This window comes from Tachypleus tridentatus, chromosome 7 (assembly GCF_004210375.1).
Source record: "Tachypleus tridentatus isolate NWPU-2018 chromosome 7, ASM421037v1, whole genome shotgun sequence".
In the NCBI taxonomy this organism is placed as follows: domain Eukaryota; kingdom Metazoa; phylum Arthropoda; class Merostomata; order Xiphosura; family Limulidae; genus Tachypleus; species Tachypleus tridentatus.
Window position 1 is genome coordinate 189,790,872 of NC_134831.1, and position 15,284 is coordinate 189,806,155.

The following is a 15,284-nucleotide window of genomic DNA, read 5'->3' on the forward strand; positions in this document are numbered from 1 at the left end:
AATATATCTTATTAAAACCGTGTTTGCAATATTACGTTTGGAACAGATTTTAGCGAGTTGCTGTTATTGGTTGATTTTACGAATAATACTTTACAAGATTCAAATCAGTCACTTTCATTTTCCTGACACAAACTTAGAAATTTACAACTGTATGGTAATACCTGTCTTAATTAAAAAGGTAACATGCTACACAGTTTTTGAATTTTTTTTTTCTGGTACTCGCAAAAAATATCATATATCTAAATCAGGCTGTTACACTTATGTGAAAGATCGGATCTTTAACGAAAAATGTGACACCAGTACATCCTTTTGTTGCTTAATTTGTTTAATCGGAATAAGTACCTTTAGACTCAATACACTTCTGCTAACAACTTGTAATTTTACAAACGTCATCTTTAAAGAACTGGATGTCCTTAAAGTCTTCAAAGGAACATTCAATTGACCTTCGGTTTGTAAACTTTTCTTCCTTCAATATGTCCAAATGTTTGAAAAAATTATAATCTGTAGATGAAAGATACAGCGAAGATGGTGGATGAGGTAAAGTTTCATACTGAAGTTCGTTTAGTTTTTGGACACTAACGCGTAAGACATAAGGTCAAGCATTGTCCTGTACCAGTATGGGTCCATAGCGACTGAGTCCACTGACTGACTGATGGGTCCACTGATTGACTGTGCTGGATGTTTTTGTGAGAACTTTTGATGCATAATTTCAAGTTCACAACAACATTTCTCTGCTGTAATTGTTTCTCCTGGGTTTAAGAATGAACAATAGACTACATATGTTGACCACCACTAAACATTGTATTAGGGTGAAGAGCTGGTTTTGGTGCTTTTTCACAGTTAAGCCACTGTCCAGATATTCATCGAGTGTCGTAAAGAATCAACTTTTCATTCCAGGTAACAATTCTACGGAGAAATGGGTCGTTTTTGTTGCGAGTAAAGAGTGAGGAACAAATTTCAACTCGTCTTCTTTGACATTTTTCAGTCAATTCGTGAGGTACCCATCTATCGAGCCTTTTCACATTACCAATTGCTTAAAGATATCAGGAAACTACTGAATAATAAAGAATAAGTTGTTTGGCAAGTTCTCTTACGGTTTAGTGTTTATCTGATTCAACCAAGACCTTCAATTCTTCATCATCAATGGCTGTCCGAGGCTTATTTTCAAGGCTTATGTCACCAGAACAGTCTTCTAAACCAACGCTGCGCTGTGCACTCATTAGCTCTGTCATCAAATGCATGATTGACATTACGAGCTGCTGTCACCACATTGTGACCAAGTTTGGACTCGAACAAAAAAAATTACACGAATATCAATTTTATCCATGGTGACAAATATCAATATTAACATAATGTTTCTGAAATAAGAGAAATAAGTGAACTTGAAACTAACCAGACAATATACTATATTATTTTAACTAATTGACGATAAGGTTTCTCTTTCAGCCACTAAAAATCAATGTTAAAATTTACACAAAAATCCGTCATTTCAAATGCAATAGCCCGATAGATGAACCTCGGAAAATAAGATTTTGACGATCGCTATGAGGCATAGTTATTTGTTGTTACATTTTGAACTTTTTTAACAATTTATAATTACAATAAAGCTACACACATGGATTACACGTTCAAACTAGAAAAAACCTTTCTTTGGTACTCGAAAAAATGCAACTCTTTCTGTATAAAGTGGCGATGCTGATTCTATAAATAATGTTGAAAATTACTGGTCACTTCTAGCTTTTGAGTTATAATATACTTATATAACATATTCGTGTATATCGTGAAAATATTTTTTCTTTAATAACTTAATTAATTAAAAATTGAATTTAAGAATGTTAAAAACACATGATAGTAATAACAGTTTTAAAAGCACTGAACTAAGTTTCAAATGATTTTCTAAAAACATCAAATAATTTATTTTTACATTTTGTTTATTTGAAGTTAAGTACCAAACTACACAAGAGGCTGTTTGTGAGCTGTCCACCACGGGTCTGGAAACTCGGCTTCTAGTGTTGTAAGTCCACAGATATCCCGCTGTACCACTGAGGACTACGTTTACAAAACTAATTATATCACAGGTATAATATGAGAAAGAAAGAAAATCTGCGAAACAATCAAGTGAACGAATGATAACAACTTGGAAAAGTAAACTAAGGTGTATTGTTTAACTCTGTAAAGAGCTTGCTGAACATCTCGTTCTTCAGACGTCAAATGGCATTCCGTTTCGTTACTGAAACTATTTTTCTAGTTGTTATTTTTAATGTTTCTACAGTACATTTATTTGTTTTGTTTGTTTGTTGTTGTTGTTTTTTGTATTTTGCGCAAGAATCAGTGTATTGTTAAGATTTTGCTGGCTATTTCCAGAACTTCTTTCATATATATAGATATAGTGTGAATCAAGAATTAGTGTGTTGTTAAGATTTTGCTGGCTACTTCCAGAACTTCTTTCATATGTATAGATATAGTGTGAATCAAGAATTAGTGTGTTGTTATGATTTTATCTGGCTAGTTCCAGATCTTCTTTTATATCTATAGATATTGTATGAATCACGAATCAGTGTGTTGTTAAGATTTTATCTGGCTAGTTCCAGATCTTCTTTTATATCTATAGATATGGTATGAATCACGAATCAGTGTGTTGTTAAGATTTTATCTGGCTGGTTCCAAATCTTTTTGTCGATTTATATACAGTATGAATCGTTGATCCACAATTAAGAAAAATTTCAAATTTCGCTGTTATATTTCACCTGGCTGGTAGCATATCTTCTATATGTGTAGATATAATGTGAATGACTAGTTGACACTCGAACACACTTTGAGACTGTCTTGTTATATGTCGCCTGGGTAAGTACCTAACCGTACCTTCAACGTGTATAGCTATAAAGTAAATCACTAGAATATACCATATTTTTATTTTTGCCTGATGTTTATATCAGGAATATAAATGTTTACATCTTTTAAGGTGTAATTACAATAAAAAACTTAACATTACGAGTCTTTCAACGTTGAAGAATATGTACAAGATAGCAATTTTTTAAAATAAATCTATGCCATCAAAGCAACAAACCTGTAAAGACTACTAATAATAGCGAACATCCATGCGTCATTGGACTAACATTATAGTAACAAGACAGATTACGTGTAGAAATACTTGAACTGTGTCACTTTTTGTTCTGTTGAAACGTCAGTTCCTGGTGTTTGAAACATTGTTTTCTATATGTGCGACCTAATTACCTTGACATTGACCTGAGTCTTGAAGAAGAAAAGCTCTGATGAAAATGGTCAGTGGAACGGTCGGATTGCTCTTGAAGGAAAGAGGATGAGAGGAACCAACCAGAAGGGCTGTTTTGTAGCTCCCTGAAAGTTTGTTTTCTCTATAAAGCATGAAAAAGTTTGAAGCTACGGTCTAGTTCCTGGCGGCCTTCATATTATGTAATAACTACTTGTGTTTCTACGGTTTCAAGAGTAGAAAGGGTGGAGACTAGATGCATCGAACTGAGGATGTGACCCAGTAAAACCTTACATCACCGGAATACACTTCACAAAACCTCGCCGTTAAAATGAGGTTACAGAAAATAACAATAAATATATATGACTGTTACGTTTTATTTAATTATGTTTTTAACAACGTGAAGTATAACTTATCTCAACTATATTAGTAGTGAACATTTTGCTCAATACATGCAAATATATATATGGTTTTATATATATTTAACAAAGTAAAACATTAATATACAAAAAATCTTGATAGTTAAAATAAATTATTTCTATGGAAACAATTCTTAAAACAACACCTTTAACACAAGTAATAAATCTGATATGTCTCTGTGTTTTACGTGATATCCTCAAATTCGTACATCTTTTTATTCTAACATAGTATTTTACTTTGAAGGTTAATAACCAGATTCGTGGTTAACCGCAAACGATCATACTTTTGTCTCCTTCGAAACAAAACTCTTAAGACCAACTGTAAGGCACAAACTACAACTATTTCTATTGATGTCTCTTAGTTACAAATCATGGTTTACTTGTGCGTATTCATCATGAATTATCAGTTGTGATGATTGACTCTTGCTCTTACTGTTTATCACTTGAGATTTACAGTTTTCCTTTTTTAAAGTTGGATAAAAATTGCAACTATAGCAACTTCAGCTCTGAATCGATGTTAAAACTGGTCGAGCCATCAATGATTATAAATATCTGACTTTCATCACACGACGCAAGTATAGAACAGCAACTTATAATGATAATAAAGGCTATAGCATGTCTTATGTTACGTATTACGATTTACCTCGCAAAAGTCTTCGATTTATTATGTTACGTACGTTACGTATTAAGACTTCAAATAACCAGAAATCTGAGGTCGCATTTAGAAGTTAATTAAATGTCGATACGTGTCATATTTATGATATTTACCAACAAGATTGATACACACAGTTTTATTTCTTAACACAAATATATTTTAATATACAAACTACAATACAATTTATAATAACGGTTATTACAAATAGTTATTACAAATAATGGTTTCTATACAATAGTCTTACAAACTATCTTGTGTCGCATATTTGATCCACAAATGAATATTTTATCAATGCTCCAGGTCCACGAGGCGAAAATTATTTTTCTGTTGACACACTGATACACTTCACTTGACGGGAATAATACATATGTCTATTATTCACACCTGAGTGTTTTCTTCTAAAGGTATGCAATGGCTTCGTAGAAATATTACCATCCGAAGTTAATTCACTGAAATTGAACAGTCTGTAATGTTCGAAACCTACAACTGTTCCTGGACTAATTCTGTAGTTTTCTTATCAGTACGCATTTATTACAATTATAGTTTCCGATGCTTATAGTATACTTACTGGAGCGACCAATAATAATCTATTTTGACGCATTGGTTCATATACTTTTAAGGCGAGATTCTCGAATGCTCAACAGTATTCGAAGATGCGCTAGTTTCCGTTAAATACACCTTGTTGATTTTAACTCTCAAGAATCTTTTAAGAATTTAGAGAACAGGCGGAGATTTCCGCAATATACATCCAACAATATACATCACATGCATAAAACCGAAACTAATGCAGGTGTTAAAATAAACGTATAACAGTAAATCCGTTACACTCATGATAAGTAAAATTAATTATTATCATGCGTTGCTAATTTAGAAGTGGTGTTCATACTATAAAAAATTAATGTTAAAAAAGTTTATGTTCGGTCTTTGAAACCATTCAAGCTTATTAAAAAAATCCATACCATCTTCTTATAGAAACTTAATTTTATTAACCAGTTCCATCACTACAAAGGGCTAGGGGCTACAAATATTTCGTCTCTTCATTGATTCACCAAAATTATTATATTTCCGTACACGTGGTGAGACTGTAGGAAAACGAACGTTATTCTATAAAAACCCAGATTATTTATGAGAGAAGACCAGAGAGGAATGTTTTGCTAAACGTTAAATGAGAAAAGCCTGTTACATAAACACTTCACCGATACATGATAAAACTCATAAGACATGGTAAATAATAATATTTTAAAAAGCCAAACATTTAAGATGATCTTATCCCTGTTACCATTTAACGGCTCTGAATTATTGTTTATACCACTCTATAATTATCAAACCTGCTTGTGGTTTTGGCATTTATCACTAAGGTCTAGGTCCAGCGTGGCCACGTGATTAGGGAGCTCAACTCGTAATCTGAGAGTCGTTGGCTCAAATCCCCATCACACTACATATGCTTGCTCTTTTAACTGTGGGGCGGTATAATATAACGGTCAATCCCACTATTCGTTGGTAAAAGAGTAACCCAAGAGATGGTGATGGTTATTTATGACTAGCTGCCTTCCCTCTAGTCTTACATTGCTAAATCAGGAACGGCTAGCGCAGATAGCCCTCGTGTAGCTTTGCGCGAAATTCTAAAACAAAACAAAAAATAATTACCAACTGTAGGTTTAGCTATTATTTCACTGCTGGTTTCCAATGATTGTTTTCCAGAACATACTTTTATTTTACAAACCATTGTGAAGTACCATTACTTACGATGCTTGTTTTTTCTATCATAAACCTTTGTTGACAAATGTTATACCTACCATGCCATTTTGTATTTGTGAAGTACCATGTCTCTTCTAATATATAAACAAAGCGTAGCCAGTTTTGCTAATACCCACATTCTGCCATTACATTTAACGCAAAGAGTCAATTTTAATAGCTACATGTTAGTCATTTATTTAACTATTAAGTTACTTATTTTATAACAGTAATATTTTATGTAGTTTAAGTTATTTCTCAATGGATGATTAAGCCTTTAGTCTTTTTTTTTTTCTTCATATAACAGTTATGGCCCGGCATGGCCAAGCGTGTTAAGGCGTGCGACTTGTAATCTGAGGGTCGCGGTTTCGCATCCCCGTCGCGCCAAACATGCTCGCCCTTTTAGCCGTGGGGGCGTTATAATGTTACGGTCAATCCCACTATTCGTTGGTAAAAGAGTAACCCAAGAGTTGGCGGTGGGTGGTGATGACTAGCTGCCTTCCCTCTGGTCTTACACTGCTAAATTAGGGACGGCTTTCACAGATAGCCCTCGAGTAGCTTTGTGCGAAATTCAAATAACAGGTATAACAGTTATCATCTGATGCATTGGTTATGATATTTTCCTTACATTCTATATTTACTTAAGATCCATTACAATTTATGCGGAACTTTCAGTTAATTAATCAACGTAATAAAATACATTATTCACTTGACCTACTGCTGCAATAAATGCATGTTTGAACTGTAGTTGTTACACATCTTAGCAACAATTTGCCCCTTTATGATTTTGTTGTAATGTTCGTTAAAAGTCCTCAAAACATTCACGTTTTCCGTGAACAATTGTCCTGCAACTTTTGGATTAAGGCCAACTGTTATTGTTTGTTTACGCTGCAGGGTTAATAATGCTAAGTTTTCATAAAAACATTGGTCTAATGCCTGCTGGGTCAGCCAGTCGACGCTTTCTTAGCTATTCTGAATCCGTCTTGAACCTGTATCAACGTACGTTATTTGTATGCAAGTATTGTATGCCTGAGGCTGGAACTGATGAAACACTGGTACATTCAGGGTTTCCTGGTTCACCACAAACAAGCAATGTACACACTTTTTCAGGATCTGTACGGAGTCAGACTAGAATAATATAAATTAGATACTGCCTTTAAGATGTTTAACAAAAATAAGTAATGTTTATGCATTTTGAGGAAAGTAATAATTATATATACATGCAAATAAATATATCTATTTAATCTAACATACTTGAAACCAAAGTGTTATTGAATTTAACATTAAAAATATCTTTTTTAGTTTTAGTTTCGTTTGGCTCTTTAACGCACAGTTACAATATACACTATCTGAGCTCGTCTATCTCAGGGAATTGAAATCTTGAAATTTAACTTTATAAATACATAAAATTATCATCAAAAGAGGTATACAGTAGTTAAACATGAGATGAGATAAACTGTAATAACGAGATTGTTAATACATATGTGAAGACGGATAGTACGGGTAGAATTTCGCTCCTCTACATAGAACTTTCTCTGTCCATACCAGCCGTTTTTATATATATATATCAACAATCTTGTTATTACATGAGCACAGTTATAATATAAAAAACATCGTTAGCAGGTGTCTTTCCTTTACATCTCAGTGTAATAGAAGAAATGAATAATTTATTGATAGGGATTACATTTGTTGTTTACATCTACTTTAACATACATTCAGCAAAACAAGTAAACACGTTTCGCATATTTAGATCGCAAACACATCTCAAATATTAAACGTAACGTTTCATAGCAGAAATGGAAAAACCCACTGAAAATGTACATAACTTCATATAGATGTGTCTTAAAGATATAAAACAAATGGTACAAAGTAATATTAGAGTTGTCAGTGAAAATAATGTATATAACAGCGTATAGTGTTAGGTGAAGTTTGTTTGTTTTGGTTTTTGAATTTTGCACAAAGCTACTCGAGGGCTATCTGTGCTAGCCGTCCCTAATTTAGCAGTGTAAGACCAGAGGGAAGGCAGCTAGTCATCACCACCCACTGCCAACTCTTGGGCTACTCTTTTACCAACGAATAGTGGGATTGACCGTCACATTATAACGCCCCCACGGCTGAAAGTGCGAGTATGTTTGGCGCGATGGGGATGCGAACCTGCGACCCTCAGACTACGAGTCGCACGCCTTAACACGCTTGACCATGCCGGGCCGTTAGGTGAAGAAACCACTTAATATGCTGCTTAATAAATTGCTTCGTTGGTAAGAACGAATTGTTTGGTATTTTACAAAATAAATGTAGCCAATGTATTATATGTTATTGTTCAATGTTCCAGGGCCCGGCATGGCCAGGTGGTTTAGGCGCTCGAATCGTAATCTGAGGGTCGCAGGTTCGAATCCCCGTCGCACCAGACATGCTCGCCCTTTCAGCTGTGAAGGCGTTATAATGTTGTGGTCAATCCCATTATTTGCTGGTAAAAGAGTAGCCCAAGAGTTTGCGGTGGGTGATGATGTCTAGTTGCATTCCCTCTAGTCTTACGTTGCTAAATTAGGGAAGACTAGTGCAGATAGTCCTCCTGTAGCTTTGCTCGAAATTTCAAAACAAACAATGTTCCAGAAGTTGTGATATACATTATGTAATAATATCACTTCCATTTCCCTCCATTATACGAAACGTCAAATAATGCTTTCTTTTCCCAACTTTACTTTCTTCTGTATGAATACATTCCTTTTGTATCAAATATTTTGGGTGTGGTTAACCAAGACAGATATTCCGCATTTTCACCTGTAGTTGCATTATCAACATTGCCATATAAGAGTAGCCATGCAGATGGTAAGTTCTGTTCACTGGTTGCCTTCTCTTTGGCCAGCTGATTAAATTCGTGGATGGCGTGCCTGATTCTTGGGGTCTCTGACCTGGCTGTTTCAATATTCAATGTATCACATAAGATGCCACTTAGGTTGAAATAACACCAAATAGTTTACAAGTTGCTGGTGCAGGCGTTTTAGGTTTGTGTGGTCCTTGCAACACTGATTGTTAGAGGAAAGTTACATTTATTCAGTGCATAATAGAAACAATTATCAAAGGAAATACAACGTAAGCCTAACCTTCATCAATTTTTAGATCGCAAGAACCTTGTAAACCTTAATTAACTCTGCAGTGTTATCTTAGCAGAGTACTCGTTTGAAAGATATATTTATGATAATTCTAAAAACCCACGAATGAAAGCAAAGAAAATTATATTATCATTCGTCAACCACACTACATGCACCATAAACTGTGTCGACCAGGCTTTTCGTTTAATACCAGGGTTTGTTAGTCCGGCTGGGATACGGTAGACATTATTAATGAACTGAAAACAAGGTATACATTTATCCTGTTCCATAAAAAAAAAACTGTTATAGTGTCAACTCGAAAAGCAAGTAAATTAAAATAATTTGAAGAAAAGAACTTTCTTTTGGTGTTAAGTTATTGAGTGATTCACGTTTGATCTTCATGATTTTAAGACCGACGTCAGTTGTTGTCTAAGAAGATTGAAACGTTGTTCGCTCCTCCACGTAAAAATTTTTCTAAACCCAAACGAGCCGTTTTTACATATATATTGTTCTCCACAATATAGCACATTTTGTACAATGATCTTTATGAGCGAAAAATAACTGTAGAAAAATGTAAATTTATTATTTGAACCATATTAAAATTCTTAAAAGTTAAAGTTAAGCCAATTACTTTTTGGGTAGGATTATATCATCAAACTTTCATAAATTCAAATTATTTTACAAATTTCTTCTAGCTTACCTAGAAACAGTTCAACGGCCTAATATAACTAACTATAAATGGTTGAAAAACAGTTGGAGTGGTACTAGATCTAGTTTATTCCATAGCTTTGTTTCTTCCTCTTTAAAAATAAGGTTGTTCTATACAATGACATTCTTTGTATATAAAGAGCTTACACACAAACCTAACTTGAATATTTGAAATAAATTTATTTCTGTTTAAAATAATTACTATAAAGGAATATTAGATGAATTTAATTACACATATCAGATATATCTGGTTTATTCCTATGTAAAGTTGATCTTCTGCGACCTTTTTTGTCCAACACAAAATAATCTTTAACCTTTTATAGAAAACAAACGTTCTCAAAGTTATCTTTCGCGTTTATAAAAGGCAAAACGTCATTTTCACTAGCACTTATCCTGTAAGTTTTTTTTTTGTATCACGCTTGTTATGAACACTTTAAATAATTAGTCTGGAAAAAAAAAGTTGGAGTTTTGAGTATTTATAAACCGGTCTAACCCTAATACTCTTCACCAAAATGTCTATAGAAAGTCAGAATATCTTGTCTATTTCATAATAACCTATTGTAAGTTTTCTGTTTCTTTTTCTTAGGCTGAACAATACGTTGGATGGTGATATTGGTATAATTTGTTGTTTTGTATTCGATCATACGTGTTTCCTGTTTTATTTCCTTTTACATATTCTTCCTTTTATATAGAAGACAGAGGGCCATATTATAATTATCTTCAATGCCTGAATGCAGCTTTGTTGTCTTTTCAATTTTATTTCTTTAAAAGTTTCTTCTTAAAGAAATAACAATTTCTTTAAAATACCTTTTATAAATAACAGATAAATGAAACTAAGAGTAAGTCTCCCGACTGTAAATCACTGCTGTTTATAACCAATAGCAAATGCAAATTATCCTGCATATCGAACTTTAACCTTTTCAAAATTCATCACTGACATTCAATTACAGCATGTCCTGTTCCAATAGTGTCAGTTTTCATTCAACACTAATAACGCTATGTAACACAAATTTTGTTCCTGGATAGTAAGTGTTATTTCTTAATTGTTTATGTTATGAAAGTACAGAAAATGGCCATTATTCCCTTCAAAATTTGCTTTCGTGACCTGGATAATAAAATTTAGAAATTAACCTATTTTCTATGTAAGAACGGACAAATTTGCACATGTTTATTTACATAAGGTCCGAGTAAAACAACATATGAATCAAGATTTACATGGATTTATATTAAAGTTATACAAAAATGTTTCGAAGTGAGTAGTTTTTGAGATTTGCGACTGTAATGTAAATCACTTTCACGAATTAGCCCCCAAATATAGTCTCCTCTCATGTTTTTGTTATACGCTCCTTGTTAGCGACGTTCAAAATCCAGTATATCTTGGTGGTAGCGCTCGTCTTGCTCTTTGAGGTGCACCGAATGAGCCAGGGAAAGAGAGAATACTTATTCCAGTTATGGAGCAGCACAGCTTTGAGGCTTCTGGATGAGCTATCAATGAAGAAGCGCCAGTCGTTCGGGTTACAGGCAATTCCAATTGCCTCGCACAGACCGGATACATTGTGGCAGAAGTGGAGCTCATGTTAACGAGTGAAGAAGCTTGAAAAATGTCGATGACGCTTCCTCTGACTTGCAACTTGCACACTTTCATCTGACAACTCCCACTGCTTGAGCCTAGATGTCAAAAGTTCGGCTTTCGACTTTGTTAGACCAAGATCTCTGATCCAGTCATTGAGGTCTCTTTGGTTTGGGAAGTGTGGGTTTCTTTCACCAGGTGCACCTCTGAAATTGTAATCTGGATCTTCAACGTCTACCTCCTCTTTTGATTTTCTGCTGTCTTCTACGGATGGCTATTTTCTCTCTGGCAGAGTGGGTACAGGGAGCTCAGGACAGTGTGACACTGGGGTGATGGATGATGGAAGGTCCGAATACATGATAGCAGATACATTCTTGCCAATCCGACGTTTTGAAGGTTCCACCATGCAGAATTAGCAATTGCTTGAGTGGTCAATGGGTTCACGCCAAATTCTTGGAATAGCGAACTTCATGGCTCTTTTCCCCTCTGTACCATCCGGCAAAAGAGCAAAATAAAATTTTTATTATGAAGAATAAATTTATTTCATCTACAACTAATGTGTAAGAGGCTCATGCAAAATATTTTATATGTGATATTTTTTCTATACTATTGGGAATAAAAAAATAAAAAATATTTAAATTTTAAAAGGTCTAAAATTTGTATAATATAAAATCTTACTATTCAAGCAAGCAAAAATTGTCCATCGTATCGTCTAGAGATTTTTTTGCAGTGCTCGCAGGTAAAATGAGGTGCCCAGTGTTTGTCTTGATACCCGACAAGCATGCCGAAATATGTCTTGTAGGCTACACACATTTTAGCAGATGCTGTCACAGAGTACTTTTTCGCTCTTGTCTTGATAAATTAGCCACATACATAGCAGAATGCGTCTGGAGAATACTTGCAGCTTCTTGATGCCATCTCTCATAAAATCAGATAGGTCTATGTGATTAGGCACTTAGGCAGCTAGAACTAAACTGAAGTGGTGAGTAGTGAGCTCCTGCATATCTATTATTATGGAAAGTTCTAGAAAATTCTTAAAGGTTCTTGAAAATTCTCATAAGTTCTACAACATTCGAGAAATTTCTTAAAAATTCTTGTAAGTTCGAGAAAATTCTCTATCAGCTACTCAGCACTGATTCTACCTGGAATGTTCTGGAAAATGGGTAAACTTGAAAATTTCGTTACCCAGGTCACAAAAGCAAAGTTTGAAGAGAAAAATATGTCTTTTCCATTTACTTTAAGCATAAGAAATTGGAAAATAACACTTTCTGCTCAGGAACAAGAAAAAGTAAAAATTTTGTTATGTAGTGTAACCAGTTACGGCATATCCTGTTCCAATAATGTCAGTTTTTATTCAATATTAACAATCAGTTACGACATGTTCTGTTCCAATAATGTCGGTTTTTGTGATTATTGACCTCTGATATTGCTTCAAAGTTTACTGAACATAATCACTATCCTAGGAGGGTTTCTACGAGGAACGTGACACTTGTGATACGTCTTTACAGTTTACTGTAAATGGAGAAGTACAGCGTTTTATTGTAATAGAAAACAATTAATTTTTCTAGCAACGTTTTCACCATCTATTCATCGTCAGGCCTAATATTAAATGAAACTTGCTTCTATTTTAGAGAGATTTATCTTCCAACGTTGAGTAAATTCCAGTTCTTTTGAATTTTTTTTCCCTTTACGTAGCGTCCATCTCTATTAATTGATATCTGGAAGGATCAGGTGCTATTTAGATCTCTTTTTCCATCCAACACTGACGCTGCTATGATCTTCTTAAGTTGTCACTGTTAAGTTAAGAGCATTGTCCACACGTCACATAAATGAGTTTTCTGTACTTATGTAAAGTCACTATCACAATAACATTACTTCTATCAGGACCATATCCATTTATGTTCAACGTTGACCATTTGCATTGGCACATACTTTGCTTAATTTGGAATGTAGACAGTCTGACATTACACAAATAGTCCTATATATTCCAGTACTTGTTCATTTGATAATATTAGGCCATCTCATAAGTAATGTCCGAAAATTTAATACAGAAAGTGCATCATCATTTCTGTCTTTGTAAAAAGCTTTAGTGACTAAAATATGCAGTAGGACGTATATAAAAATGTTCAGACAAATAAAATAATCTAGCCCAACTCCACTTTTTCAGATCATTAATCATATAAACCCTTATTAAGATGGGCGTGTCTGAGGAGCACATAAGGCGTATAATGCTTTATGAGTTTAAAAAAATGAGACAGTGCAGCAGAAACTACACGAAACATTCAAGTTGTTTATGGTACGGAGTCTCTCAATGAAAGAAAATGTCGAAGGTTGTTTCAGAAGTTCAGATCAGTGACTGCAGCATAAGTGATGCACCACGTTCAGGTCGTCCTGTTGAGTTTAATGATGACTTGCTGCTGGCTGCATTTGTTGAAGACTGTGCCGTAAGAGTTGAAGAACTAAGGCAGAACCTTAACTGAACCCATTCAACAATTTACTGACATCTGCAACGGCTTGAAAAGGTGTCAAAACTTGGAAAATGGGTCCCCTATGATTTGACAGAAGGCAACCTCAGAGCAAAAGTGAATATTTGCACTCCTCTGCACTCTCGTGATCGTAACTCACCATTTTTGGACAGGTTAGTGACTGGAGATGAAAAATTGATATTTTATAAAAATGTTAAGCACCGCAGACAAAGACACTGGGCAGGTAAACTGGCTAAAGCACAATCAAAAATGGACCTCCATCCTAGAAAAGTCTTGTTAAGCGTTTAGTGGGGGCGTTATAATGTGACGGTCAGTCCCACTATTCGTTGATAAAAGAGTAGCCCAACAGTTGGCGGTGGGTGGTGATGACTAGCTGCCTTCCCTCTAGTCGTATACTGCTAAATTAGGAACGGCTAGCACAGATAGCCCTCGAGTAGCTTTGTGCGAAATTCAAAACAAACAAAAATCAAACAAGCGTTTAGTGGGATATTGTTGATGTGATCCACTTTGAGTTGTTGCTACTCAATGCAAAAGATTACATCAACTTATATTATCAACAGTTAGAGTGCTTGAATGTTGCACTGAAAGAAAACAGGCCTGCTTTGACCAATCATAAAGGTGTTGTTACACCAGAATAATGCACATTCCCATACAGCAAGGATCACATCTGCAACGATTGAAGAGCTAGACTTGGAAAAACTTCCACATCCTCCTTATTATCTAGACCTTGCCCCATCTGATTATAATCTATTCCAAAGTTTACAAAACTATCTTGATGGAAAAGAGCTTGGAATATATAAAGATGTCAAACTACTCTCCCTACATTCTTTTCCTCCAAACCCTCAAGAATTTTATAAAAGTGGTATTCAGAAACTTGTGAATTGTTGGCAGGAAGTAATTAATAATAATGGAACAAACATTATTGATTAAATAATATTAAAAGCATTTGAAATCCTTTCTCTTTTTCTGAACCTAAAAACGGACATTACTTGAGGGATGACCTGATATATTTAGTATCTATTTGACGTTAATACTCTAAGAATACATATTTAATACAACACACAAATGAAATAATGAAATAGATCTAGCAGTAGGTGGTTTTCTGTTATAGTAAATAGTTGTAGGTGAGAGACTCATTCTATCATGCATGATACAAAAATCTAATGAACGTACTAGCTCGGTTTGTCTAAGTTTTTCTGGAAGCAGGTGGCCGATCTATTAAAGAGACCATTGTGGAGTGACTGTACGTTCCCATAATAGTGTAGGAAAACTGGACTTGTTGTGGGTATAATTTCATATGTCGTAGTCAGAACAAGACAAGAAATACCGTAGTTCACAAGACGTGTTTGATATACGTTGAGCAATGTCATTGATCCGACAGTACGGAATTT